The sequence below is a fragment of the Octopus sinensis genome, linkage group LG2 (genome assembly GCF_006345805.1).
Source record: "Octopus sinensis linkage group LG2, ASM634580v1, whole genome shotgun sequence".
Taxonomy (NCBI): Eukaryota; Metazoa; Mollusca; class Cephalopoda; order Octopoda; family Octopodidae; genus Octopus; species Octopus sinensis.
In genome coordinates, this window is record NC_042998.1 from 138,632,496 (window position 1) to 138,650,257 (window position 17,762).

The 17,762-nt window shown below is 35.3% G+C and overlaps 1 long non-coding RNA gene across 1 annotated transcript in view; it reads left to right on the forward strand.

Annotated features, from left to right (window-relative positions):
* Positions 1-2,938: 2,938 nt before the first annotated feature.
* Positions 2,939-17,762, forward strand: part of LOC118761673 — a 73,124-nt gene continuing 58,300 nt past the window's right edge. The window contains exon 1 of the long non-coding RNA XR_004997554.1: positions 2,939-7,003. This is a non-coding gene — a long non-coding RNA (uncharacterized LOC118761673). The remainder of the gene's footprint in view (positions 7,004-17,762) is intronic.

Below are 17,762 nucleotides of genomic sequence, written 5' to 3' on the forward strand. Positions count from 1 at the left end.
GCTTGATTATCTTCAAACATACATATATGTATGTGTGTGTACAGTAATGGATTTGTAGAATTCATTTGTTTATGAATTGATTTCTTTAAATTTCACCGGAGTATAAATACCTATAATGGTGAAACACTTCTCAAATTCAATGCAATATTTTCTATAAGTATTTCATTTTGTTCACTTTCTTTTTCATATGAATCGACCCTCATCCGTGTATGTATAGATCAGGGTGTATCTATGCATGTAGACGCATGTGGGTGGTTGTATGCATAGATATGTGACTGTGTGTGTGTGTGTGTACAGTGATGAATTTGAGGGTTCCATTTATTTACGAGTTGATTTCTTAATTTCACCAGAGTATAAATATCTATAATGGTGATACTTAAAAACAACATTCAGTTCAATTAGAAAGCATGGGTAAGCCACACTATAATTTGTGAAAAATTTCTGTGCACAGGGTATGCGCCACCCCTCCAATGGCATTTTTTTTTTTTTTTTTCATTTCCTATTTGCTTACTCCTAGAAAGTTGCTGAATCTGCCTGAAATGTAATGGAAAAATAGGTTGGTTTCAAAACATTGATGTCCAGCTCACAAAAGCAATGTTTGAAGGAAATAGTTGTCATTTCCTTTGATTTCTAGATAGGAGGGAATAAGAAATAACACTTACTGACAAAAAACAAAATTAGAATTTTGTTACAGTGTAATAGTTTTACTGGGAAACACTGTGTGTATGTGGTAAAACCCAGATTATGTCCAAAATGTGACAGGACTTTCTTTCCAACCTAATAGAGATATATGAGGGTTGGCTAAAAAGTTCATAGGCTGACCAAGATTCTCTCATGAAATGTGACCAAATGAGGTTTATTTTTCAACATAGTCATCCTTGCAGTCCATATATTTCATCCATCAGTGTTGTAGTACTTGGATCCCATTAGTGAAGAAATCTTTCATGCTGTTAGTCAAAAAAGTCATCAGCAGCAAATAGGATGTCTTCATTGCTGTGATACTTGTTCCCAACTTAGTTATTTTTCATGTTGGGGCAAAATCTGGAGAATCAGTTCAAAGCCACAGTCATGCGCAGAATCCATTGAAACTAAGGACTTGTGTGCTGGAACATTGTCCTCATGAATCAAGACCCCTTTCATAAGTTTTCCTGAGTGTTTGGTCTTGATAGCCTTTGAAAACTGCACTAGTAGTGGCCCTTTTGAAGATAGTCAATAAATAATCCCTTTTGCAAACCAAAAAACAGGCCATCACCTTCCCTGCAAATGAAATGATCTTGGCTGTTTTTAGAGCTAGTGAGGGGTGTTTCCACCACATGTATTGTCTCAACCCGGTATTAGTGATGAATCCAACACTCATCCAGGTTAGAAAATGTTCAGGAAAACCAACTGGATCTGCTTCAAACAATATCAGATTTTCCCATGATGTGATCAACCTGGTGTGCTTTTGATCAGGTGCTAGAAGACGTGGCACCCACCAAGCAGAAGCCATCGTCGTATCACGTTCATTGTGCAGAATATTCTCAACTCTGTCACGGTATATGATAATAGCATTGTTTTCATTGGTTATGGCAGTTGCAAGACGTCCAGACCTTGGGTCATCTTCGAGACTCTCCCTTCCTCTCCTAAATTCAGCTCCTCACTTTTGCACTGTTGATAAAGCTTGAACAGAGCGAAATCCTTTTTCTGCAGATACCTGATAAACACCACTATGGCAAATTTTGTCGGTTTTTTGTTTGTTTTTTCCCAAGAGAAGTCGCTATACTAGTTACTCTTGAAGTCTTCTTTGAACAATCATATGTCAGTTTTCTCGGAAAATGCAGTTATTAAGAAGCACTGAAATTAATACATGCAAGTTTTTACATTTCTAGCATAGCCAGTCTATGAACTTTTCAGCCTTCTCTCGTAATATAATTTGAAGTTAAATAAAATGAAAGTAGTCTGCGCATACACAAATTCAAAACCTGTTTCGTTTAAAAACACCACCTATACTTGAGACGATCAATAAATATTGACTATAAAAATAGATTTAAAAACACATTACTTTCAAGCTTTAAACATATATAGAATTACGAATGAAAATGTCAGTTATTGAATTTCATTGTATATTTCGAAACATTTGATCCAACCCACTTTTCTTTCAAGTCTTTCAAAAAATTTTAGCACATCTAATGTAATATTAAATATTCGTTTTGTCTGTCTCGTAAATTTTTTGAAAATTTTAATTGCTAAAAACTTAATCCAAGAAAAGGCTTAAAAAAAAAAAGAACAAGCAAATGTGTGGTTGTGCTGCTCGCTTTGCAACCACATGGTTTCGAATTCAGTCTCACTGCACGACACCTTGGACAAAATGCTTTCTGTGTGAATTATGTAGAAACTCGTCGTTTATCAAATGTCAGTGTTAGTGACCCTCACGGGTGTTAGTTTATTTATGTCCCCGTATTTTAGCCTTTCAGCAAAACGATACAAAAATACCAAACTAAAATATGTATGTGGGCGACTTGTTCGACTGAAGGCGATGTCCCAGCATGGCCGTAGTCCTAGGACTCAAACAAATAAAAGATATAATGAATGTCCATTCATTCTACTAATAATATATGCTTGTCTATCTACTTAAGAAGTCTTACAATGAATAAAGTATTATTTTTTTTAGGTCGGCATCAATGAGATAAATTACATAACAATGGGTTAAACATTACCTTAATAATGTACTTTTATTTTCTCATTCCCTACTTAATAAAAAAAAAGAATTAAACTATTCGTGTACTTTTATTTTCTCTCCCTCCTACATAAAAAAAAAGAAAGAAGCCATTATCTGGTGCTCCAGTATGGCCACAGCCTCTGGCTGAAACTTATCAATGTACATTTATTTTCTCTCCCCACCACTTAAAAAAGCCCCCCCCCCCAAAAAAAAAGTACTGGGGTCGGATCACTAGACTAAAACTCTTTAACGCGGTACTCCAGCATGGCCTGAAACAAGTAGAAAATAAACAGAGAAAGATGTGTGTGCGTGTACAACGATCGTATTGAAAGTAAATAAACAATCTAGGTTATCTAAAATATTCACTGATGTCCTTGAGAGTTGTTTACGTTGGAAGAGACGGTGAAATCTCTCTATCAGCCAGCACGCGTACACAGCGCGATTTCGTTCTGTTTCATAACCTGCTGAAAATCACTTATGATGTTCAACCTGGTTTCTCTTCACCTATTCAGTAGCATGATTAGCAGGTTTACTACATTCTCTGTTGGAAGTTATTTTGAGTTTTTTTTTTTTGTTTGTCTGTTTAACCTATTAGTACCTTTTAAGCTGTTACTCTTTTCTTTTAGTTATTTTTTGTTGTTGCTTCTTTTTGTACTATAAAATTTAAAATGTTCAGCTTCTCATTCTGATTGGTGCAAACTAACTCTATCAACATACATAGACACAAATATACACATCTACTTATACTACAGAGTAGCTAAATTGATTTCAGTACTAGCAACATTTTTTTCCTTCAACCTCTATCTGTAGTGATTAGTGCTACTCCCTGCAACTGATAGTCATATCTGATCAATGCGTGGGCGGCAAGCGGGCAAAACCGTTAGCACGTCCGACAAAATGCTTAGCAGCTTTCCTTACGTTGTGAGTTCACATATCACCGAAACCAACTTTACCGTTTGTCCTTTCGTGGTCAATAAAATGAATACCGGTTGAGCACTGGGGTCGATGTAATCAACTTAACCCCTCTCCTAAAAATTGCTGACCCTGGTGCCAAAATTTGAAACTACATATGATCAATACTAGAGTTTCTATTTTTTTACTTTGATTCTCATCACATTTTTCTTTTGTCAAGGGAGTAGGCAGTGCCTGTACAGTAGCGTATCTGGTGGTACAGACTGCCCTAGCTGTATAGGCTGGGAGTGGTGGGGCGTAACCTCACGTGCAGCCCCAAGTAGTACACACTCTAGCTACGTCACAGCACTTGTGACCTGTTACAGGCGTCTGAGACTCGTGAGTGAAGGGAATGAAGAAGGTATCCCCAAGCCAGAAGCCTCTCCTCAATGCTTGCACCAGAGTAATCTTTGCCTAAGGCCCCCAAGGTGTCAAGTGATGGAAGCTGGTGCTACAGCTGGCGATAGTTTAAGTTTCCTACCTGAGTAGACAATAGCTGGATTTTAATTTAGAATGTGGGAGAAATATGATACATCTGGTCTGACATTCTTACAGTTCTGCTAATCCACCAGCTTTGATGAGTACCTTTTTATTGACCCCTCTCCTCTCCACAAAGTTGACCATGGCAAGGCAGCAAGCAGTCTTTGCACTCTAATGAACATTTGCCAATTTGTTTAAACCTGACAGCATTTGAAATGTTTTCTTTACAGGTACTTATTTGTCTATTGACTTCGTACTCTGACAAATGTTCATAAGATTAGGACATATGCCTTGATTCAATGTTAAAACATTTTTTTTTTCTAATCTGATATTAGAAACTAGGTGCAGGTGTGGAAGTGTTGATAAGTAGCTTGCTTTCCTACCATGTGGTCTCAGGTCAATTCCACTGTATGGCACTTTAGGCAAGTGTCTGCTACTATAGCTTCAGGCCAATCAAAGTTTAGTGCAGTGGTTCCCAAACCATGCGCCTTTGTGCACTGCAAGATATAATTAGGTGCACCTCGAAAAAGTAAGATTATATTCCAAAATATGAAAAATACAAACTGAAATTCACAAGAAAGTTCATATGTCAAAGTGGCAAAAAAACTGAATACTAAGTTCTAAACTAAGAATGAGAGGTGGTTGTGTTATTTAATTTTGAATCTGAAATTTCCTAGGGATAAGAACTAAATTAGCATCAATCTATCCTCGAAATTGATGTCTTATGAACATAGTGAGTGCACGACTGTTTCAGTTTATTTCGGTTTGTAGTCTTAGCAGTTTTCATCTCAGTAATGAATGTGAAAAATAAACTATTGAACTAAAATATATGATGTTGAACTAAATCTTTAATACATTCTTATGTATTGTGGCTGTATTTCAATTTTTTCATTCATATAGTGGTGGAAATTTTCATCTTTTCAATTAATTTTGAAAGACTTCTCAAAAGAGTCTGATAATATATGACTCACTGCCATTTTTCACAGCTCACTGGTCACTTGTCTCAGTTTGACTCTGTTGGTAATCTGTGCTCTTTGTGCAAGACAATTCATATTAACAGACTAAATTAGCCATAGAATGGAAAAGTTTAGTAAGAGGAAATATAACCATGTTTATGAATCTGAAACTGAACATTCGTCAAAAGCAACTAAGCATAGTGATAATAACGCGAAAGCTCAACCCAATCGTAAATATTGCAATAGCTATTTAAAATTTGGGTTTCATTGAACTGGCAACAAGAACCAACCTCTTTTGCTGTGGTGTTTGTGGTGAAAAGATGTCTAATGACAACATGTTGAAAAGACATTTTACAACCAAACACTCACATCTTCAATGTAAAGATCCAAATTATTTCCAAAGACAGCTAGAACAGCAATCTAAACAAAAACTATTTTGAAAAAAGGATGAATGCTTCTGAAAAGGCTCAAGTTGCATCTATTGAGATAGCCGAAATGATTGCACTACAAATGAAATCGCATACTTTAGCCGAGTCAATTATCTTACCCACTTGTAGAAAGATGGTGATGAAGCCGAGCAAGAAATAAGCAAGATTCCATTCTCAAATAATATAATTCATAGGAAAATTATGGATTTATCTGCTGATATAGAGGAAAATGTACAGAACAAACTTCAGAACTCAGAATTTGCTCTACAGGTTGACGAATTAACTGGTATTAGCAACAAAGTACAATTACTTACATTTATTCGCTTTATTGATGGTAACTAAATCATAAATCCATTCTTTTGTTGTGAAGAAATGCCACTCATATTTTTGCCATTTATCTGCCTACCTCGAAAAATGGAATTTATCCTGGAATTCATGTGTTGGAATATGTACCAATGGGGCACCATCTATGATAGGCTCTATTAAAGGTTTTGTATCTCTTGTACAACAGCAAAATCCTAATGTTATACATACTCATTGCTTCCTACATAGGGAGGTACTAGTTTCAAAAACAATACCTGTTGAGTTAAAACAAGTATGAAACCAAGTTGTTGAAATGGTTAATTATATTAAAAGTAGGCCATTGAAGTGTTGCTTATTTGAACAAATTTGTGTTGATATGGATTCCCAACACATGCATTTACTTTTACACACAAATGTCAGATGGCTTTCAAAAGGTAAGGTGCTACATCGCAAATATGAACTCCAGAAGGAATTGCATGCATTTTTTAAAGAAGAAAATATGACTGCTTTTTGGAATATCTACAATGTTAATTTTGGGTTTCCAAGCTGGAATATTTAACAGAGATATTTGCACAACTTAATAGCGTCAACACAAGTATGCAAGGTAGAGATGGAAACATTTTTAAAAAATGTAATTTGGAAAAATAGAGCTGAAGGTGGTAACTTTGAAATGTTTCCCTTAATACATAAAAGCTGCATAAAAGAAATGATTCCTATTGTATTTGAACATTTGACAAATCTGGAGGAAAACATAAACTTTTATTTTTCATCATTGAACACAGAAAGAGTATGATTAGGTTTGAATCCCTTCATAAAATTCCATCTAATATGGGTCTGAAAATTTGTGAAGAAGAGGGAATTTACATCTATATCCAGTGATCATGGACTTAAAATCAAGTATGCTGAGTTATCTATTAATATATCTTGGATTGCTATTATAGGAAAATATCACTCAGTAGCAAAAAAAGCTTTATCTGTTTTGGGGCAGTTTTCCACATCATATTTATGTGAGTTGGGATTTTCAACCCTCAATAACATCAAATCCAAAAAAAGAGAGAAGCTCCGTTGTATCGAAGAAGAAATGATGGTTTGTCTTTCTCAAATACGCCCCAATATTGAAAACGTTTCCAAAAAACATCAAGCACATGTTTCTCATTGATAACTTTGCTTTGAATATTGAATAAAGAGTAAGTACATGCAATTTTTCTGTATTTTTAATTATCTATTTAATATTTTACAGTTTATGCTATGCTAATATGTATAAAACTCCTTTTGAATAAATTTTAGAATTAATGTACAAAGTGCGCCAAAATATTTTAACAACTTGTAAGGTGTGCCATGAATAAAAAAGTTTGGGGACCACTGGCATAGTGAATGGATTTGGTAACTGAAAGAAGCCTGTTGTGTGTGTGTGTGTGATGTAGTGAGATGTGGGCCCTGAATGCAGAGGAATGTAAAGGCTAGAGAGGAATGAAGCTGGTGGTATATATTCTACTGAATGTGCAATGACAGTGCTAGTGTGCTGAGAGAAAAGTTAGGCACAAGAGGAATTAGATGCAGTGTGCAAGAGAGAAGACTGTGATATGATGCATATGGATGTAGACAGTTGTGTATAGAAGCACCAATCACTTAAAGCAGATGGAAGGAGATCCAGGAAGACATGGGACGAAGTGCTGAAGACTAATCTCAAGACACTGAGCCTTACAAAGGAGGGCCAAGACATCTGGTGCCTTGCTGTATTCAAGAAGACCTCCCCACCAAGGCAGAATTGATACTAGTGCTAGTACCATGTAAAAAGTACCCAATACACTCTGTATGGAGGTTGGTGTTAGGAAGGGTATCCAGCTGTAGAACCATGCCAGAACAGACAATGGAGCTTGGTGCCATCTCCAGCCTTACCGGCACCTATCAAACCATCCAACCCATGCCAGCTTGGAAAACAGACAGTAAATGATGATAATTATGTGTGTGTGCGTGTGTTGATCTGGACATCATGAGATGGTTGTAAATAAGCATGATGTTTTGTTTACAATCTTCTGAGTAAAACATATCTGGCCATGGGAAAATATTACTTTACAAGTGTGGGTTGGCACAGGCAAGATTGTAAACAGGCAAGACATCCTGGGATGTCTTGCCTGTTTACAATCTTCTGAGTAAAACATTACAAGTGTGGGTTGGCACAGGCAAGATTGTAAATATATCTGGCCATGGGAAAATATTACTTTACAAGTGTGGGTTGGCAACAGGCAAGACATCCAAGCATAGAAAATTCACCCTAACAAATTTTCTTTCACTCGTGTAATATTAAATGATGATACTAGAAAAAAGCTCCCCCCCACCAAAAAAAAACTACTGAATCAACATCAAACTGCCAAATTCTTGTATGAGTTTTTATCAGAGAAAAACAAGATTTATAAAGAGAATAAATGGAATGTGATATTTACTATCACTAAACTTTTTATACAAATCCTTTTGAGGCTGTTTTATAGCCTATTACACAAAATGTTTACTTTTGTAGTGTTTATATTTAAGTTACAACTGTCATTTTTATATACCAAACACCAGTTAAAGTATTGAGGCTAAAGTACGGTAGAGGGATAGCACTGTCTATTCTTGTCTCTGTATCATACTTTAGCCTCATCACCTGGCATAAAGCCCCCTCCTACATTATTGCTCCACCCCCAGTTGAGGGATCTTGCCTTGCAAGTTACTTGGTGACGTAAAAAGTACTCAATACACTCAGTAAAGTGGTTGGCATCTAGCCATAGAAACCATACCAAAACAGACATTGGGGTTTGATGCAAACCTCTAGCTCACCAGCTCCTGTCAAATCATCTAACCCATGCCAGCATAGAAAATCGATATTAAATGATGGTGTTAGTTATTTTAATCAATGCAACTGAATTCTTGATTAATTTCAAAATAAATAGAAACTTATGTTGAATAAGGGTCAAAGGCACCAAATAAAATGTCTCCAGCTAGGAATTAAAACCAATAACAAGCTGTGCCAACTGTGAATCTACTTATACAACTAAGCACTCAGTACAAAGTCCACCAGTATATTATTTGCAGATTTAGTCTAAAATTCATTTTCAAACTTCAGCTAGCACTATACTGAATACTTTTTAAATGTTGATCCTTATTTATCTTCTACCAGGAAAATTGCAAGGCTATAGTAGAAGACACTTGCCCAAGGTGTCATACAGTGGGACTGAACCTGGGACCATGTGGTTGGGAAGCTAGCTTCTTACCACACAGCTATGCCTGTGTCTATATTTATATATATATGCGTGTGTTTGTGTGTATGTGTGTGTCTGGACATGAATGTGATAGTTGTAAATGAGTGTTACTGTCATACAAGCAGTGTATCCATTTCCAATATTCTGTGAAAAACATTTCTGGCCATGGGGAAATATTACCCTGCTTGGAAACTGGAAGGGCATTCAGAAGTAGAAAGTCTGCTTCACTAAACTCTTTCTGACCCATGCAAGCATAGTAAAGTGGGTATAAACAGCAATGATGATGATAAAGTTGTGAAATTTGTGAGATATTTTTCATTCTTTGCACTAAAGACTGCTTAGCTAAAAGTTCATGGTTGGTTTCAGAAATTCTTATTGCTGTTGTGGAATGTCTGTAATGTTAATTCCTAAACACTTGTGCATCTCTTTGGAATGCAAGCCTAGTAATTAATATTTATTTTTAGTCTAGCTGAGATTAATTTGGCTGCTGGCTGTATGACTAATTTTCATCATTAGTTTAGCTTTTTTTTATTAGGTTTTTTCCCTTCCAATTAATTTTTTAATTTCTCTCCTAAAGGTTATTGTTAATCATAGCCAACTTTAAATGGTCACAGAGGGGTGAAGGAATGAGAGATTAACAAGGAGCTTGACAAGCTCTTTGTTTTCTATAGACACTGTATATAAATAGATTGTCTTCTTTCTGTATGTGTACACTAAAAGAAAACAGGCAATTATAATCATTAGTTTGGCTACTTCTTGGATGAAACTATTAGAAGATAAAGGGAGAGTGGATTGGTAAACTGCACCTTTGCCATACAATAATCAAACACCCAGAACAACACCTCAAGACATTCTAAAAGCTTTTGCACTGAATACTGGGTCAGTTATTCCCAACATATTTTTCTACAAGCAGTTTCATCAATGCTCTGCATTGTTCTCAAACTGTTATCATGTTTTGAGGCACAGCCAATAGGCACAGATCTGATTATATGGTTGAAAAGCTAGCTTCCAAACTGTGTGGCCTTTGGTTCTGTTTCACTGCACAGCTCCTTGATCAGGAGTGTTCAACTGTAGCCCCAGGCCAGCCAAAACCTTGGTTTGAGGCACAGCCAATAGGCACAGATCTGATTATATGGTTGAAAAGCTAGCTTCCAAACTATGTGGCCTTTGGTTCAGTTTCACTGCACAGCTCCTTGATCAGGAGTGTTCAACTGTAGCCCCAGGCCAGCCAAAACCTTGGTAAGTGGATTTGGTTGTCAGAGACTGAGAGAAGCCTGTTTTGTGTGTGTATATATATAGTTCAGATTTATAGAAAGACAAAGACAAATGTAGGAACAACAAGCAAATGTATTAGTTTGATGCTTGGGAAAAATGGAAAAGTCTTACATTTCAAGCCTATGCTCTTTGACAGAAAGGAATAAGAGGAAATAAATAGAGATTGAAAAAACATGTGTTGAGTTCAGTGTTCCAACATGGTAGATGATTGGAAAAAAAGGTTAAATGGAAGGGAGATAATAAAGAAGAGAGGTTGAATGAAGGGGAGTTAATTCATGGTGATCCCAACAGGAGGAGGTGCACAAGCATGTGTGTGTAAGTGTATGTGTGAATGCAGGTGAATGAGTTTCATGTGTGTTGTGTGTAGCAGTTTATGTGTAATTTTACACATGGTGTGCACATATGTGCATGTGTCACTGTGACCAAATAGTGTGCATGTGTATAGTGTATGTATGTGGTTGAAAGTTATCATTTGTCTATATGCGTTGCATGTGTTCATGCGTGTTGTGTATGTGTATATATTGTCTGTGTTCAGGTATTATGTGCTTGTGTGGGTGTAGGATTGTGCATGATGGTATGTGATGTGTGTACTGAGTTAAACAGTGTGTGACTGCTCATATAATGGTATGTGTTGTGACACTATTGAAAAATTGTGTGTGTGGATACTGAGAGGTGTGTATGGAGTGAGAAGGTGTGGGTGTGTAATGGTGAAGTGAGTGATGAATTGAACAGTGTGTATGCATGTGTGTATAGTGGTGCATGTGGGTGAGGGTACTAAGGTGGGTGGTAAGCAGGTATATAGGTGGAGGGTGTGGGAGGTGAATGGGAATCCATGTGGATCAGTGCCAAATATAGAGAAGAGGTGAGGTTGGTGTCAGATGAAGGGAGGAGGTGAGTTGAGCCCATATGGGGCAAAAGTATAAAGACAGAAGATTAATTTCTGTTCACAGCAAAGGTGGAAGTAGGGGTGACCCCTTTACAGAGACAGTCCGAACACTGACAGATGTTGTAGCGAATGACCGGTAGAGCGTAAATGGTGCAAGACCAGGGTGTCATTATATAGTCAATAAAAAAAAGCATAGAGAAAAAGAAAATGAAAAACAAATGAACGTGTGGACATAGCAGAAGCAATGTATTAATAGAGTGCTCAGAGAAGAAAAAGAGTAGTAGCTTTACGTTTCGAGCATAGCTCTTCTTTGGAAACAGGAAAAACAGGACAGTCCAAGATAAAGGAGGAAAAGCATTGCCAACAATCAAGTGTGGTTACATTTTTGAAGTGATCGAAGTAGAAGGAATGATATGTATATGTAAAACAGTTATTTGCGAGGGATTATCAATCTGGGCAAAATTATAAGCTCTCTGTTAGTACATCAGGCTAACAGTATTGTTTAAATTAGTAAAGAACTCCATGTATTCTTGTGGCAGGGTCCAAGGTTATAGTTCACCATTCTATATTGTAAATCCATGGTTGTGTTCCAGTTATACAAGTTTTTACATAGAGTGATATACGCCTCCCCTCGGATTAATAAGTATCATGAATTTATAAACTTTTAAGAGAGCATGAAATAATTGTATTTTGAAACTGGATCTTGAAGTTAAAGCACTTAAATGAAATGTGTGTATATACACATATAGAAAAAAAATTGAAAATGTGCTGGTTGTCTTTTAGATGGTGTATTTTTAAATACTTAACCAATCTCTCAGATTTTTCTGATTTTCAAAAGTTGAGTGATATAGAAAGATATGGTGCTATGCCATAACTGTCTTGCTTCTGACTGTAGTTAAAAAATTCTCTTGTTTCTTTATGGAGGGAACATGGCTCCTATTAGTATCTATTTAGGATACAATTTGATTGACAAAGGATAATCATGTGATTAAGCTTAGAAGTTTTTAGAAGTTTCCTGCTTTGTCTTTGTGTTAATGCTAACATAACTGAGTGATCATGTCTTGTGACAGTCTTGCTTGACTGGAAAAATCCTGTGAAACTGATTAAACCTTTAAAAATAAACCATTTAAAAGACTTGGAATACATCTTCAACTTCTTTTTTCTATATTTCTACCTATGTAGAACAGAATAACTTTCTATTCTATACACGCACATATGCACACACAAATACATGTGTGTATATATATATATATATATACACACACATATATATATGTAGTAATAATAATAATAAAAATAATAATAATCATCCATGGATGGAATTTATATATATTTTAATGCATTGCTATGCACATTTCCACAAATTACATGTTTCTTAAGATCATAGTGATTTGTGGAAATACACACAGCAATGAATTACAATATATATTTCATCTATGGATTATTATTATTATTATTATTATTATTATCATTATCATCATTATTGTTGTTACTACTACTACTACTACCACCACCACCACCACTACTACTACTACTACTACTACTACTACCACTACCACCACCACTACTACTACTACTACCACTACTACTACTACTACTACTACTACTACTACTACTACTACTACTACTACTACTATTTTTATCCTACATTTTTATATCGGCACAGTTTGGTGCAACCCTACCCAAAAAACTGTTATTGCTAGTTGGTATCATTAGGCTGTAACTAGCATAATAAAATAGGAGCTTTTATATGCATATTCAAAACATTTTCCATAAATGAACTTAAAGGATATATATATATATATATATATATATATATATATATTGCAATATATATATATATATATATATATATATGTATTGCAATATATATAGACATAGATGTATTGTGAATAGAAAATCACTATGGAGCAAGTAGACAGCAGGAGAAATCTTCAGAGTAAGAACTCCCATGAAACAACTGTTTTGGCTCATTAGTTCCTGACACTCTTAAAGGAGCAGGACCCATTTAGGTAGTGACCCCTAGGTGTCCTTCTACTGTTATTTAAATGCCACCTTCAGTGTTGTTTGATCTCAAAACTGGGTGAACTTATTGTTCAGCTACACTGATCTCCATTTGAACTTTTCAAAGTGGGTTTCTGTCTTCCTATGTTTAGTGGTTACAGTATCCCTTTCAGTTCCATCTATCATTCCTTTTTTTCCCATACATACATTGAGCTCTTTTCAATTGTCTCTGAAAGGTATTTCATTGTTGCTATTTTTTTGTGACCCTTGATTATGAGCTGACTTTGTAGTTGTAGTTGACAAATGGATGCTTCAACAAATCCCATGCATCAACTTCCTCCACCTTTACAGTGCAACTAACTTTGTTAGTTCTTTCACCAGTCATCATACTTTCTCATGGATGGAAGCACTCTGTCGGTTATGACGATGAGGGTTCCGGTTGACCCGATCAATGGAACAGCCTGCTCGTGAAATTAACGTGTAAGTGGCTGAGCACTCCACAGACACGTGTACCCTTAACATAGTTCTCAGGGATATTCAGCGTGACACAGAGAGTGACAAGACCGGCCCTTTGAAATACAGGTACAACAGAAACAGGAAGTAAGAGTGAGAGAAAGTTGTGGTGAAAGAGTACAGCAGGGATCACCACCATCCCTGCCGGAGCCTCGTGGAGCTTTAGGTGTTTTCGCTCAATAAACACTCACAACGCCCGGTCTGGGAATCGAAATTGCGATCCTACAATCGCGAGTCCGCTGCCCTCACCACTGGGCCATTGCGCCTCCACAACTTTCTCATAAGGGACTGTCAACTCAACCAAAATGATTCTGACACCACATTTTGACCATGGGGCAAAATCTAGTCTTTGTCCTTTCATATTGATAAAATTTGGAAGGTCATCATATTTTTTCTCATAAGGGACTGTCAACTCAACAAAATGATTCTCACACCACATTTTGGTCTTTGTCCTTTCATATTGATAAAATTTGGAAGGTCAGCATATTTTTTCCATTTCCCTTCAAGTCCAAGTAGGCTTTGTCCGAGGACAATTTGATGACTGAGCATCTTTTTTAATCCAAACTACTTCTCACACACAGTAGAAGCTGTTTATTGTATTCACTTAGGGACAGAGGCTTTTAGATATCAATAAGAAGAGGATATAACAATACTCCTAATGTTTTGGGGACCCAGTAATTTTGATAAAAGTAACAATATGATACTGTAATCCATGATTATAATAAGTATTACACACACACATACACACACACATACATACACACACACATACATACATACATACATACATACATGCTCTTTTATTCTTTTACTTGTTTCTGTCCTTTGACTGAAACCATGCTAGGCACCACTTTAAAGGAGTTTAATTGAAGAAATTAACCCCAGGACTTATTCTTTGTAAGCCTTGTACTTGTTGCATCAGTTCCTTTTGTTGAACCGCAAAGTTATGGGGCTGTAAAAACACCTACATTGGTTGTCAAGCAGTGATGGAGGGGGATAAATGCAGACACATAGATATATACATATATATATATATACGCGAGAAAGAAGCAACAAGAATGGATAGGTTTTTAGTACGATCGTTTCATACAAGGACAGGTTTTATTAAAAGTTGCAAAGATTACAGCATATAAACGAGTCCCGTACTCATCAGCTAAAATACATGTAAGTTCTCTAGACATCCTAGTGTTTGAGGCTATACTCATGAAGTAATGTAGATAATAAACAGATTTCTAAAGTTCATTAAAGTTCTTTAAAGATGATGCATAGTCTTATCACAGAATTTTAAAAAAGTTTTGGTAGCATCACAGAGAAGGTGACCTAATCCATATGAATTTCCATAGATATGATGAGGGATTATATACTCACAGAAGACAAATTTATCCATTGTTATTAGCATTACAGAGAGGGTGAATTAATCCTTTGTATATATGCACAGATTCCAGTGGTGTAGATGTAAATTTCCAGAGAAATGGAGATGAATTTCATATTCACAGGCGATAAATTTTACAATGGTTGAACACAATGAGGTAGGTACCAATCCTTGTTATATGATTAGGTGTTTGCCATATTAATCACATTACTGCTATTCACAAGAGGCTGCAGCTATTTAACTCTTAAAGGTTGAAGGGCTTACTAGATCGGCCAAGAATAGAGAAGGGAATAGAAGAAAAGAGAGAAAATAATGGAGGAGGGAGCAAAAAAGGGGGGGGGGGGAAAGGGGGACTAAAAGAGAAGAGAAAAGGGAACAGAGAATAAGAAGAAGAAAAAGAAGAAAGAGAAAAGAGAAAGGAATAGGGAAAGAAGGGAAAAAAAGAAAAAGAAAAAGAAAAAAGAGGGTTCTAGTTATACAGAAGAGCTAGTAGACTGTAAGTCTGGTTTTAATCAACAGGCATCTGGGGACTGGAGGGGAATATTATTCTTTGACCAGTAAACCGTTAATTTATTGCTGTTGAAATCAGCTATGAGTTTAAAGAGAATCTAAAGAGATAACACAGTCAGGGGTTAAGGGGTCAGATGCTAAAATCACCAGAAAATACATTAGGAAAATCTAAGTATAATCTTATCAAAAAGTCATTAAAAATTTACTTATTTAATTTATTCATTTTATTGTCTTAAGGAGTTGTCGTTATTATTCATACATTGACCGACTACAGGTCAAATCTTATAAGATCATTTACAAGGTGTTAGGGGATTGTCTATCCTAATGAAGATAATCATTATCACCGAGGGAATAGCCTTATTTATTTAATTATGAAATAGAATTATGGGGCTACAGTAACTAATTATAATTTATTAGAGTTATGCTATTTAAATTAGATTAAGTTAGGAATTAAAATTAAATATTACAATTAAGATTTAAAATTAAGAATTTAAAAATTGTGAGTTTGAAATTAAATAAAGCCTCAATTAAGTAGCGAATAAGTACTATTCATTTCTCTGTTCTCAAAAAACTGATGTAGATATAAGGAAAAAGATAAAGATAACTATAATGTGAGAACTCTTAGTTATCTACTTAAAGCAGTGCTATACTAGTAGAAATCAAGTTATATCTATCCATCTAGCTATGAATATTCCAATCATTTAAAATATTTTAAAGTCTTCAATTTAGCGTGGACACAAACTTGACCTAGTTCGATATGGTTATTCAATAAGTTTCTATGTTTACTATGCTTTAGAATTTCGTACGTCTCCATGGAGCATAGTTGACAACCAACCCTACTATTTTATACGGAATTGCTCTCCTAACTATTTCCCAATTAAGGGTATAATTTTTGTTATTATTTTTGAGTTCCCAGATTTTGTTTGAAAGTGTGGTGGTACCAGCTTTATGACGTATTTTAAAGTCGAGATGTGATTTCTAACTCTGGCTAAAAAATTAATTGTACAGCCAATGTAAAAATATTTGTTATTCTCCGTGGATATGGTACATTATAGATTACATTATTTTCCCTACATAGACCAGGTGCCGGGCATTTTGATTTTATTCTACACTTACACACAGGAGGAACAACTTCAGGCCTTGGATTATTCCTGGGTAGATGTTTAAGGTTCCTATTATTTTGATTATCATTTCTATAGTTGGTACTGATATCTAAAGTATTGTTATTATTTATTGATCCTTCCGTTTCATCATTTAGGCGTAAAGTCCTACCAAGATTTCTTATATTATTCGTAATGTTATTATTATTGTTAGTCTTTTTATCCAACTGTATATTATTGTTATAGATATCACTGATATTTTCATTCTCCTTATTTTCTCCATTAGCCTTATTTCTATTATTTCTATTATTAACAATATTACTCTATTAATATCGGCATTGTTATTATTACTATTAATGTTAATGTTATTAGTCATTCTGTGGTTACTAATTTCACCTATGTTTTGATAGTTCCTATTGCTGTTTTTATTGTTGGTAGTATTATTGTTATTGCTATTGGTATTCATTCTGATTTATTATTTTTATTTCTATCTTTCCTGGCTAGTTTAATGTTGTTATTATTAATTTTAGCTATTAAAGTGGACATATTTGGGAGGGTTGAATAAGAAATCCTAACTGTTTTCCTAGAAATAATTCTATGATATCTATGAGAGATAGGGAAATTTTTTTCCAGAATTACTTTGAATTTGTTCTGTATATCCGATTGTATCGCACAGTTGAAAGGAATATTCAGCCATAATATATCTTTTTTATAAAATTAGGGTTCGTAGAATTACTACTATTCATCTCACCGGAGTTATTGTATTTATTACCATTATTTTTATTTTTATTTGTGTGCATCTTAGGTTTATCTACTTCAATCTTATCCGAGTTACCTATGTTCTGGTCAATGCTTCTATTTGAATTGTTGGGCCTGTACTCTAGATTGGCGTTTACCGTTAATTTAATTCTACTTTTATTTCGGGTTTGGTCTTTTTTGCTGCTTACTTGATTACTGATAACTTCATTATTAGGAATACGTGAGTTCTCCCTATCAACGAATGTAATCTTTTGGTTGTATCCAGCCTTAGTTAACGCCGCATTATAA